Below are 13616 nucleotides of genomic sequence, written 5' to 3'. Positions count from 1 at the left end.
CATCCCGTTTTACCTCAGTTACCTGGAGTTACATTGTCCTGGCAAAGTGCTCAAGTGGATTCGATTTTGTCCCATTTTGATCCACTGTGGAAGCAATTCCTTCTTTTTAAAAATAAATTTAGAGTACCCAATTATTCTTTTTCCAATTAAGGGGCAATTTAGCGTGGCCAATCTAACCAGCACACCTTTGGGTTGTGGGGGTGAAACCCACGCAGACATGGGAAGAATATGCAAACTCACACGGACAGAGCCAGGGCTTGAACCCGGGTCCTCAGCGCTGCAGTCCCAGTGCTAACCACTGCACCACACACCACCCCCAAAGCAAAAGTCAAAATAAAAATCTGCTAAGTTTAATGCCCACAAAAATTCAAACAAAAGGTGCTCCCTTAGATTTTGATTTGTTTTAGATGCTTTTATAGGGAGAACAATTGAATTTGGATTGCACGGGATTGCTCATTGCTGAAACAACCTTTTTATTTGAAACCATATTGTCGATCCCTATATTTTGGGACTGTGATCCTGCTGTCAGGATAAATGAGCTGGATTTGGAAGTACAAGCACAAAACTGATAATGTATATGATCCAAACTATAAAATGCTTCAAACTGTTGCAATTCATTAATGCTGATAATATGATGGTGGTTAAATAGTATCCTCTAGTGACTACCATTATGAACTTTCTCCATGGAAAGGAATCAGGACATTACTTCTCAAGGAGAGTTTCTAAAGTTTAAAATTTCTGAGAGCTGGAAGCAAATTTTCTTTCTACTCCTTCAGTGCCAATACCTAATTACAGATGAAAAGAAAAATTATCGTCTTAGGCAATAGAAACTCTTAAAGTTGTTTTTCACTCAAGGAAGCTTCTGTTCTGTGACTGACATAACTCCCAGTATCACGAAAATGTCAGGCGTGTGATTATCAAAATAGAAATCACAGCCATATATTGACATATGGATCTCTGTTTATTTTTAAAAAGGCTGTATTTTAAAAGAAAAATAAGGAAGATTAATTTAAGCTTACATTCATGCAGTTCATAAATCATGAACTGACATTGTGGGAAAAGGCCATTTGGTCCATTGAAAGTATTATTACGAATACCGTGACTCACATTTTAGTATCATGTATTTTTAATCGTATGGATTTTGCCTCGAGCAGCATATCTGAAGGCGAATGGAGTTTTGTCCTTCATTGCTAGAGGGATGGAGTTTAAGACTAGGGAGGCTATGCTGGTACTGTAGAAGGTGTTAGTGAGGCCACACCTGGAGTATTGTGTTCAGTTTTGGTCTCCTTACCTGAGAAAGGATGTACTGGTGCTGGAGGGTGTGCAGGGGAGATTCAATAGGTTAATCCCAGAGTTGAGGGGGTTAGATTACAAGGAGCGGTTGAGTAGACTGGGACTGTACTCGTTGGAATTTAGAAGAATGCAGGGGGATCTTATAGAAACATATAAAATTATGAAGGGACTAGATAGGATAGATGTGGGGAGGTTGTTTCCACTGGCGGGTGAAAGCAGAAATAGGGGGCATAGCCTCAAAATACGGGGAAGTAGATTTAGGACTGAGCTTAGGAGGAGCGTCTTCACCCAAAGGGTTGCGAATCTATAGAATTCCTTGCCCAGTGAAGCAGGTGAGGCCCCTTCATTAAATGTTTTCAAGGTAAAGATAGCTAGTTTTTTGAAGAATAAAGGAATTAAGGGTTATGGTGTTTGGGTGGGAAAGTGGAGCTGTGTCCACAAAAGATCAGCCATGATCTCATTGAATGGCGGAGCAGGCTCGATGGGCCAGTGGCCTACTCCTGCTCCTAGTTCTTATGTTCTTGGGCGGATTCTCCGAACCCCCGCCGGGTCGGAGAATCGGCGGGGGGCGGCATGAATCCCGCCCCCGCCGGCTGCCGAATTCTCCGGTGCCGGAGATTTGGCGGGGGCGGGAGTCGCACTGCGCAGGTCGGCGGCCACTGGCAGCACCACCACCCCCCCCCCCCCCCCCCCCCCCCCCCCCCGGCGATTCTCCGACCCGTAATGTGCCGAGTGGCCACCCGTTTTTTGCCGGTCCCGCCGGCGTAAATTAGAGTATGTCCTTACCGGCGGGACCAGGTGGCACCGGCGGCCTCCGGGGTTCTCGGGGGGGCGCAGGGGGATCTGGCCCCGGGAGTTGCCCCCACGGTGGCCTAGCCCACGATCGGGGCCCACCGATCCGCGGGCGGGCCTGTGCCGTGGGGGAACTCTATTTTTCTGCGTTGGCTGGTGTGGTCCTCTGCCATGGCCGACGCGGAGATGATCCCCCCTGTGCATGCGCTGGGATGACGCCAGCACACGCTGGCGCTCCCGCGCCTGCACCAATTTGCGCCAGCCAGCGGAGTCAATTTCGACGCCAGTTAGCGTGGCGCCAAGCCCCTTCCCCGCCGGCCGGCGCAGCGCAAACCACTCCGGCGCCGGCATAGCCCCTGAAGGGGTACGGAGGATTCCGCACCTTTGGGGCGGCCCGATGCCGGAGTGGTTCACGCCACTCCTTGGCGCCGGGACCCCCCCACCCCGCTGGGTAGGGAAGAATCCCGCCCCTTATGTCTGGTAAGTTAATGCATCACCTTTAAAGAAGTTCTTCCTGATGTTGATGATTGTTTTAAAATTTAAAGTGCCCAATTCTTTCTTTCCCAATTAAGTGGCAATTTAGCTTGGCCAATTATATATATGTACATTCATTGTCTAAATTTGTATTTTTAGCCTTAATCTGATTTGCTTTGATATATTCTGGGTTTATATAACTACATTGTAATTAAATCTTCCTGGGCAGTAAAATTTGATCATCCCTAATTATTCCTCAGAGCTGATCCCTGGTACATGTTGGATTCGTCTTGTTCCTCTGTGTAGCATGTAGTTCATTTTTGCAATGTGTTTGATTAGGGATTGAATGCGCTATTCCACATGGTTAATTGGTGCTTTGTAAAGCCATAGCAGACCAACACTCTATTAGGAGTTTGAATTACATTGCCATTTTTTCTTGACATTAAAAGTGACATGCGTCGTTCCGATCATACCCAGATCCTTTTATGAGAGTCTCTTCTAATTCCAGTCCAACAATTGTGTTGTTAGAACATACAGTGGAGAAGGAGGCCACTCAGCCCATTGAGTCTGCACCGACCCACTTAAGCCCTCACTTCCACCCTATCCCCATAACCCAATAACCCCTCCTAACGTTTTTGGACACTGAGGGCAATTTAGCATGGCCCTAACCTAATCCAGCTAACCTGCACATCTTTGGACTGAGGGAGGAAACTGGAGCACCCGGAGGAAACCCACACAGACACGGGGAGAACGTGCAGACTCCACACAGACAGTGTCCCCGCGGTGAATTGAACCTGGGACCCTGGCGCTGTGAAGCCACAGTGCTATCCACTTGTTCTACCGTGCTGCCCATAAGTCTGTGCAGTTTTTTACCGCAGCAATGCTTTACATTTATCGGTGTTAAATCTCATATACCGCCCATCTTCCTGTTCTTTATGCCGTGTCTGGGCGACAAAATATTACTTTTAAAAATATTTTTGTCCTTTCAAAATCTCCTTGGGCAGGGTTCTCCGGTGCCCCAGCCGTGGATTTCTCGGCCGCGCGCCTTTTGCTGGTGGCGGGATTCTTTCTTCCCGCCACTTGTTAATTGGATTTCCCATTAGAACCACCCCACGCTGCCAGAAAACCCACTGGTAGGAGGTATGGCGGAAAAAGTGAATTGCAATGATCAGAGAATTCTGGCCCCTATCTATGGTGTGGAGACGGTATTTTGAGCTGTATAACTTTTGTGTGAGCATTTGTACTGGTAGTGATGTAAATAATTTGGAATGGCGAATTAGAGACGTAATGCTACAATGTTGAAATGCATTTTTAATGAATCAAGTATAGGCAGCTTTGAATAAGTTTAGTAACAACACCAAGTCACAACTCATTTTAACAGATGTATTACAAATTGAACGATAAATCAACCTTCCCCAGCTTAGAACAGGTGCTCCATTGTCAGTGGAAGACTTTGTCCCTTGCTAAAATTGGAAACCATATAAGAACAATTTCAGCCTTCTTACAAGCTTTTGATTGGTTTGTTTGCTTTATCATTTCTGATTAAACAATCACCCATATAAATCATAGACTATCAAAGCAGATAAATTATTATTGCTCTTGACATGTGCAGTCATTAAAATAATGGACAGAGAAATAGTTTTGAACTTGTCAAGCATTCAATTGCTGATTTCATCAATAATAGTTTCTAATTTAACATGTTTTTCATATCAAGAAATAAAACTGTGAGACAACAATAACGACTATACTGAGAAAAGAGTGATGTGTCGCAAAAGCTTTTCATCTTGCATTCATTAGAACAAATGCAATAATGCCAAACTTCAAATGCTCAGAACAGTTTCTACTGCAAGAGAAGAGGATGCTGATTGATTGGCATGTCAAATTTGATTTGTCAGTGTGTTGCCATGGAGGAAGCTATGGGGAGCTATAGGCTTTCCAACCTCCAGGGTAATTGAAAAAAGGCACAAGGCTACAATAATAACTGATTTAAGATAATTAATCTAGTTAGTAACCTGGTCCATTTACACTTGCTGGAAGTGGCATATATTTAAATGCAAGATTCTGTGCAAACAAAAGGAATATGTTCAAGCAAAGAACACACAAAGACCAAAGAAAGGTACAGCACAGGAACAGGCCCTTCGGCCCTCCAAGCCTGCGCTGACCATGCTGTCCGTCTAAACTAAAATCTTCGAAACTCACGGGGTCCCTATCCCTTATTTCCCATCCTATTCATGTATTTGTCAAGATGACCCTTAAACGTCACTATCGTCCCTGCTTCCACCACCTCCTCCGGCAGCGAGTTCCAGGCACCCACTACCCTCTGTGTAAAAAACTTACTTCGTACATCTGCTCTAAGCCTTGCCCCTCTAAAGCCTTGAAACCTTTGTGAATTACTTGGGAATTTGGAGAGTCTACAGTTCCACGTTGCTTTCTCCATGGCAATTGCCTCAGCCAATCAGAGTCGACTTACCAATCAATTAGCACCCTTTTCTGCTATGGCATAAATAGTTGCGATCATTTGAACTTTGACATTCAAGACAAAAGTTTTGACAACATTCTTTTCACCAATATTACATTTATACTGGAAGATAAGTGGAAAATATATTTTTGTACAATGTTTTATTCACTTTGTAATGTTTCATGTGTGATCAATGGAGGTTAAGTAATCAAATATTTACCAATGTACTTCACGATTGTACTGACAAATAAAGTACAGAATGAACTGAAGCAATGTAAGCATGGTCACCAGTGCAAATGGTCGTTCACATTGTGATAGAGTGTATAAAATTAATGGAGAACACGTTACTGTAAAACTCAAAGTAGAATTATGGGATGGCTGATACAGGATGGAATTTTCCGTTTTTAATGCAGTGTCGCAACAGGCAGGGAAAGCGGTGTTGAAGCCGTCGGCCCTAATGGCGGTTTTCTCCAGTGTATTGTGAGGAAGTTCATCTCAGGATCAAAACTGATATCAAGGTTGTGAGCGATCTGGTTCATCACAGATAGTGAGCAGGGGCAGGGATATAGTCAGGAGTTCATGGTAATAACTGAAGACAATGCGTGCCATTCTCCCATGCCGCGCCGTACCGGAGAATCGATGTTTGCGCCATTTTTCCGCGCGATGCCATCCTGCCAGTCTCCCAACTGGCAGGAACAGCTGAATCGTGGTCTGCGCCGCGCACGTCGGAGAAACTGCGGAGAGGGCAATCGAGGCGCTTCACACAGGCCCCTGCTATTCTCCGGCCCAGATGGGCCGAAGTCCCCTCACGCCATCGCCGTTCACCCCTGCAAAATAAAATCATCAGCCAGTCGTGCTGACTGACGAAGCGGAAGAGGGAGGTAAGTAGGCGGGCCTATCCCGGCAAACCAGAAAGTAGCAGCCGCAGCCAGTGATATGGGGGGGGTGGGGGGGGGGGAGTTGGGGAGGGAAGGGAAGGGGGAGAAGGGAAGGGGGGAAATGAAAGGGGAGGGAAGTGAGGGGAGGGGGAGAAGGGAAAGGGGGAAGGGAATGGGGGAAGGGAAAGGGGGAAGGGAATGGGGGAAGGGAAAGGGGGCAGGGAAGGGGGGAAGGGGAAGGTGGGTAGGGAAGGGAAAGGGGGGAAGGGATAGGGGGAGGGAAGCGGGAGGGAGGGGAGGAGGGAAGGGGGGAATTGGAAAGGGGGAAGGGAAAGGGGGGAGGAAAAGGAAGTGGGGGGAAGGGAAGGGGGAGGGGAAGGGGGAGGAGGGCACGGCGGTCGGAGACGGGTGACGACAAGGCCAACGAGGATGGGGTGTGGGGTTGAGGATGGGCTTCATTTCCGGGAGCAGGCGAGAGAGAGCCGGGGAGCAGCTTGGGAACAGGTAAGTGATATAAAATCTTACACAAAAGGTGTGGCAGGAGTGCCTTTAGACACGGAGTGCTGATTGGAACAGAATGCATCTGAGTTTAGGTGAGTGACTGAGTTTGGGTGAATGGCCAGAGAGGGCTGTGTTTTTGTTGGTGTTCGGGTTTATCCTTGAGGTTCTAAAAAACATTTTTTTAAAAATTATTTAAATTAATTAACTAGTTGAATATGGCTGGACAGGTGATGTGCTGCTGCTGTATGATGATGGAACTGGTGGATCCCATTGAGACCGTCAGTGACCACATCTGCAGCAAGTGTTGGCTGCTCGAGGAACTTCGGCTCAGAATTGATGAGCTGGAGACCGAGCTGCATACACTGCGGCATATCAGGAAGGGGGAAAATTACCTGGACGCTTTGTTTCAGGAGGCAGTCACACCCGGTAGAATAAGTACTGTTAATTCGGACAGTGGTCAGGGACAGAGTGGTGTGACTGCAAGGGAGGCAGGTAGGGGGATCCTGAGTTTAGGAGTTGAGGAGCCTCAGCCCTTGACCTTGTCCAACAGGTATGAGGTACTTGCTCCCTGTGTGGATGAGGAAGAGGGCTGTAGGGAGGATGCGTTGACTGACCACTGCACCGTGGTACAGGAAGCCATTCAAGAGGAGGGACCAAAAAGACAAGTGGTAGTTGTAGGCAATTCTATAATTAGGGGGATTGATGGCATCCTTTGTAAGCCAGATCGAGAGTCCTGCATGGTATGTTGCCTGCCTGGTGCCAGGGTGAGGGACATCTCTGATCGGCTTGAAAGGATTTTGGAGAGGGAGGGGGAGGATCCAGTTGTTGTGGTCCACGTTGGGACTAACAACATAGGTAAGACTAGGAAAGAGGACCTGTTTGGGGATTATCAAACACTAGGGACTAAATTAAAGAACAGGTCCTCCAGGGTTATAATCTCTGGATTACTACCCGAGCCACGTGCCAATTGGCATAGGGTTGAGAAAATTAGGGAAGTTAACACGCGGCTAAAGGAGTGGTGCGGGAAAGGGATTCCATTTCATGGGGCATTGGCATCAGTAATGGGGCAGGAGGGACCTGTACCGTTGGGACGGCCTTCACCTGAACCATTCTGGGGCCAGTGTTCTAGCGAGTAGGATAAATAGGTTGGTCACAAGGACTTTAAACTAGCAAGTTGGGGGGAAGGGAAGGGTAAAACTATGGACAGTATAATGGTTAATGGAGAGCAAGGCAGCAGGTTACGTGACAGGTTATTATGTAGAGATATGGGTTCAAAGACAAGGAAAATTAGGAGAAAGGGTAAGAGGAAAGAAATTTGCAAAAAGTTACTGATCAAGGTGTTAGGATTCATAACAAAGACATAAAAAACAGCATAAGTGTACTTTACCTGAATGCTCGTAGTATACGGAATAAGGTGAATGAGTTGATGGCGCAAATCATCGTGAATGACTATGATTTAGTGGCCATTACTGAAACATGGTCATGACTGGGAGTTAAATATCCAAGGGTATCAAACTATACGAAAGGATAGAATGGACAGTAAGGGCGGTGGTGTAGCTTTGTTGTTTAAGGATGGCATCCGGGCAATAGTAAGGGATGATATTGGTGCTATGGAGGACAAGGTTGAATCAATTTGGGTAAAATCTGGAATAGTAAGGCGAAAAGGTCACTGATAGGAGTAGTCTATGGGCCACCAAATAGTAACAAGATGGTAGGGCAGGCAATAAGCAAAGAAATAACGGATGCATGTAGAAATGGTACAGCGGTTATCATGGGAGATTTTTAATCTGCATGTCGATTGGTTTTACCAGGTTGGTAAAGACAGCCTCGAGGAGGAGATTATAGAATGTGTCCGGGATAATTTCCTAGAACAGTATGTAATGGAACCTACAAGGGAACAAGCGGTCCTAGATCTGGTCCTGTGTAATGAGGCAGGATTGATTAATGATCTCATAGTTCGGGATCCTCTTGGAAGGAGCGACCACAATATGGTGGAATTTAAAATACAGTTGGAGGATGACAAGGTAAAATCAAACACTAATGTTTTGTGCTTAAACAAAGGCGATTACAATGGGATGAGAGAAGAACTAGCTAAGGCAGACTGGGAGCAAAGACTTCATGGTGAAGCAGTTGAGGAACAGTGGAGAACCTTCCGAGCGATCTTTCACAGTGTTCAGAAAAGGTTCATACCGACAAAAAAGAAAGACGGTAGAAAAGGGAAAAATCGACCGTGGATATCTAAGGAGGTGAGGGAGAGTATCAAATTGAAGGAAAAAACATACAAAGTGGCAAAAATTAGTGGGAGACTAGAGGACTGGGAAGTCTTTCGGGGACAACAGAAAGCTACTAAAAAAGCTATAAAGGAGAGTAAGGTAGACTATGAAAGTAAACTGGCTCAGAACATAAAAGCAGATAGTAAAAGCTTCTACAAATATATAAGACAAAAAAGAGTGGCTAAGGTAAATATTGGTCCTTTGGAAGATGAGAAGGGAGATTTAATAATAGGAGACGGGGAAATGGCTGAGGAGCTGAACAGGTTTTTTGGGTCAGTCTTCACAGTGGAAGACACAAATAACATGCCAGTGACTGGTGGAAATAAAGATATGATAGGTGAGGACCTTGAGATGATTGTAATCACTAAGGAGGCAGTATTGGGCAAGCTAATGGGGCTAAAGGTAGACAAGTCCCTGATGGGATGCATCCCAGAGTGTTAAAAGAGATGGCTAGGGAAATTGTAAACGCACTAGTGATAATTTATCAAAATTCACTAGACTCTGGGGTGGTCCCAGAGGATTGGAAAGTAGCAAACGTGACACCACTGTTTAAAAAAGGAGGTCGGCAGAAAGCAGGTAATTATAGGCCAGTAAGCTTAACTTCGGTTGTAGGGAAAATGCTGGAATCTATCATTAAGGAGGAAATAGCGGGGCACCTGGAGGGAAATTGTCCCATTGGGCAGACGCAGCATGGGTTCATAAAGGGTAGGTCGTGTCTGACTAATTTGGTAGAATTTTTTGAGGAGGTTACCAGTGCAGTAGATAACGGGGAGCCAATGGATGTGGTATATCTGGATTTCCAGAAAGCTTTTGAAAAGGTGCCACACAAAAGGTTGCTGCATAAACTAAAGATGCATGGCATTGAGGGTAAAGTGGTAGCTTGGGTAGAGGATTGGTTAACTAACAGAAAGCAGAGAGTGGGGATAAATGGGTGTTTCTCTGGTTGGCAACCTGTAACTAGTGGGGTCCCTCAAGGATCAGTGTTGGGCCCGCAGTTGTTCACAATCTACATAGATGATTTGGAGTTGGGGACCAAGTGCAATGTGTCAAAGTTTGCAGACGACACTAAGATGAGTGGTAAAGCAAAAAGTGCAGAGGATACTGGAAGTCTGCAGAAGGATTTGGATAGGTTAGGTGAATGGGCTAGGGTCTGGCAGATGGAATTCAATGTTGCCAAGTGTGAGACTATCCATTTTGGGAGGAATAACAGCAGAATGGATTATTATTTAAACGGTAGGAAGTTAAAACATGCTGCTGTGCAGAGGGACCTTGGTGTGCTGGTGCACGAGTCGCAAAAAGTTGGTGTGCAGGTGCAACAGGTGATTAAGAAGGCTAATCGAGTTTTGTCTTTCATTGCTAGAGGGATGGAGTTCAAGACTAGGGAGGTTATGCTGCAATTGTATAAGGTGTTGGTGAGGCCACATCTGGACTATTGTGTTCAGTTTTGGTCTCCTTACCTGAGAAAGGACATATTGGCACAGGAGGGAGTGCAGAGGAGATTCACTAGGTTGATCCCAGAGTTGAGGGGATTAGATTATGACGAGAGGTTGAGTAGACTGGGACTGTACTCATTGGAGTTTAGAAGGATGCGGGGGGATCTTATTGAAACATATAAAATTATGAAGGGAATAGATAGGATAGATGCGGGCAGGTTATTTCCACTGGTCGGTGAAAGCAAAACTAGGGGGCATAGCCTCAAAATAAGGGGAAGTAGATTTAGGACCGAGTTTAGGAGGAAATTCTTCACCCAAAGGGTTGTGAATCTCTGGAATTCCTTGCCCAGTGAAGCAGTTGAGGCTCCTTCTTTAAACGTTTTTAAGAAAGAGATAGATACCTTTCTAAAGAATAAAGGGATTCGGGGAGATGGTGTATGGGCCGAAGAGTGGAGCTGAGTCCACAAAGATCAGCCATGATCTCATTAAATGGCGGAGCAGGCTCGAGGGGCCAGGTGGCCTACTCCTGTTCCTAGTTCTTATGTTCTTATGTTGTGTGACGGAGTGCATGGAAGCGGGAAATGGGGTTGGGGACGATAGGAAAGCGGGGTGGGAAGGGAAAGGGGGGGAGGGAAAGGGGGGAAGGGAAAGGGGGGAAGGGGAAGGGAAAGGGGGAAGGGAAAGGGGGAAGGGAAAGAGGGGAAGGGAAAGGGGGAGGGAAGGGGGAGGGGAGGGGGAGGAGGGAAGGGGGGAAGGGAAAGGGAGAAGGGAAATGGGGGAATGGAAAGGGGGGAAGGGAAAGGGGCGGGGAAGGGAAAGGGGGGAAGGGGAAGGGAAAGGGGGGAAGGGAAAGGGGGAAGGGAAGGGGAGGGAAGCGGGGGAGGGAAGGGGGAGGGAAGGGGGAAGGGAAAGGGGAGGGGTGAAGGGGCAGGAGAAGGGGGGAGGGGGGTGAAGGAGGGGGAGGAGGAGGAGGGGGCAGTGGGGGGGATGGCGGTTTGGGATGGGCGACGACAAGGCCAGTGAGGATGGGTTGTGTGAAGCAGTGCACGAAGGGGGAAATGGGGTTGGGGACGGTGGCGATGTTGTGGTCCTGGAAAGGGGAACGGAGGACGGAGCGGGGAAATTATCCCACCATCCTGCCGGGTTGGGGGGGGGGGAACTAACGGTTGGCCGCGGGACGGAGAACCCCCGATGGAGTGCGGCAGCAGGAGGGTGGCGAAGACATCGTACCAAACCGGCGTCATGGTGAAGGGATCTGTCTGCTGGCCGAGCGATGCGGAGGCACGGGTTGAGCGGTGCGGGAAATGGATACCGTGGCGGGTGGGACGGTGCATGTCTGATTGAACAGTGTGCAAGCTGCCTGGACCGATTCAGCAGCGGTTGAAGGGCTAGCACCGGTGCCACATGGAACACAATAGATTCCAATGAGAAATGCTGTCGGATTCGCCGGTGCCTGGATTGGCACTCAAGAGGCTGACAAGCTGCAGCCACATATTAGCACTCCACTCCCCACACACACTCATCACAACCAACAAGATGGCACTGGTTGCACCCATACCCTTCATGGGTTGGCTGGGGCCAGAGGGTCCCTAGGAAGGGTGGCCTGGGGGGTGGAGCACTTGTGGACCTAAGTTCACAGTGAGCAGGCTGTGACAATGGTGTTCTGTGCCCGTCCACCTTGGCCGCCCCCCACTACCCCGGCCAGCGGCACAGCTGTTATCAAACTATGGCGATGTTGGACCCCCTCTCTCGCCCTCATCAATCACGGTGCCTGATTCACGATGTGTGAAAGCACAAGTGACACGTGCCGCCGGGAATTCCCCCCAGTGGAGGCAGAGAATCGTGGAGGCCCCGGAGAATGCCAGGTCAGGCTCGCTAATGATATGCCAACGGCATTTACTGGACATGCGGAGTGGAATGCATTGCCGCCGATATTGAGGCACTGGAGAATTGCGATTTGGCGTTAACCCGGCACCAGCCACGATCTCGGCGTCAAAACCAATTCCCTGCCCAATTGTGTTTCGCGATTCTGTCGTCGGCCGATGGAGAATCCCGCCCCATGACTTTTCATTTCTCATTGATGTCCTGAGAAACTTTTTTCCACAAATTTACTTTACTAATTCATGCCACTAGAGGGCAGTAAATACCATGTAAACTTCTACTGTCAGCATCTGCCTTTGTATTGTAACACATACACGATTCATCAAGTTTCACGATCATTTCACTCAACAAGAACTGGACAGGATGTTTGTCCAAATGAACGAGATTAATTGTCACAAAATATCAGATGAACACTGAAGAGAAAGAAAGTTTTACCCAAACGAGCATATCACACAATAAAATGGATTAATCATATCATAATCATAGAATTTACAGTGCAGAAGGAGGCCATTCGGCCCATCAAGTCTGCACCGACCCGAGGAAAGAGCACCCCACTTAAGCTTAAGCTCATGCCTTCACCCTATCCCCATAACCCCGCAACCCCACTGAACCTTTTTGAACACGAAGGGCAATTTAGCGTGGCCAATCCACCTAACCTGAAAATCTTAGAACTGTGGGAAGGAATACCAAACAGACACGGGGAGAACGTGCAGACTCCGCACAGACAGTGACCCAAGCCAGGAATCGAACCTGAGACCCTGATGCTGTGAAGCAACTGTGCTAACCACTATGCTACCGTGCTGCCCTTCTTGCAGCGATGCACATTTCTTTGCAGCGTGCGTGTTTAGTGCATGAAGAACCCCCTAATTTCAATGTTTCCCTTTGTCATGTTAGACTCTGTGCAGATTAAATTGAATTTTGATGAGGTTACAAAACAGACAGTAGAAGATTGGCTGCAACACCTGATTAATCCTTCTGTTACAGTCAGTGAAATAGCATTCAAAATGTGTCTGCCTCTCAGGCAGAAAGCTGTAGTTTTAGGGTCCACTTCAGAACATGATTAATGCTGACACTTCAGTGTATTACTCAGGAGAGCTGCACTGTCAGAGGTGTTGTCTTTCTGATGAGGCATATAACCCTGTTCGGTGGGCACAAAAGTTTGCAGAATCACAGCACAGGAGGAGACCATTCAGCTCATTGTAACTGTGTTGTCTCTCTGAAAGAGCTATTCACACAGTGCCATGCTCTGGCCTTCTCCCGGTCGCCCTGCACACTCCAATTCCATCTTAAAAGCCTCGATTGACGCTGCCTCCATCAGACTCTCAGATTGTACATTCTAGGTCTAAACCATTCACTGTGTGAAAGCCTTTTCCCTCATTTCACCATTGCCACTTATGCCAATAAATGGATCTGTATGCTCCAGTTCTCGATTCCTCCACTAATGGGAACAGTTACTCCTTATCCACTCCATCCAGATCCCTCATGATTTTGAATACCTCTAGCAAATCATCTCTACTAAGTGACTAATCCTTGGAACAATTCTCCTATATCTTTTTTTACACCCTATTTAATGCTTTCTCATCCTTCCTAAAGTGTGATGCAATATTCCAGTTGAGACTGTGCCTGTTATGTA

This window comes from Scyliorhinus torazame, chromosome 7 (genome assembly GCF_047496885.1).
Source record: "Scyliorhinus torazame isolate Kashiwa2021f chromosome 7, sScyTor2.1, whole genome shotgun sequence".
NCBI classification, from domain to species: domain Eukaryota; kingdom Metazoa; phylum Chordata; class Chondrichthyes; order Carcharhiniformes; family Scyliorhinidae; genus Scyliorhinus; species Scyliorhinus torazame.
Note: the sequence above shows the minus strand (reverse complement) of the source record.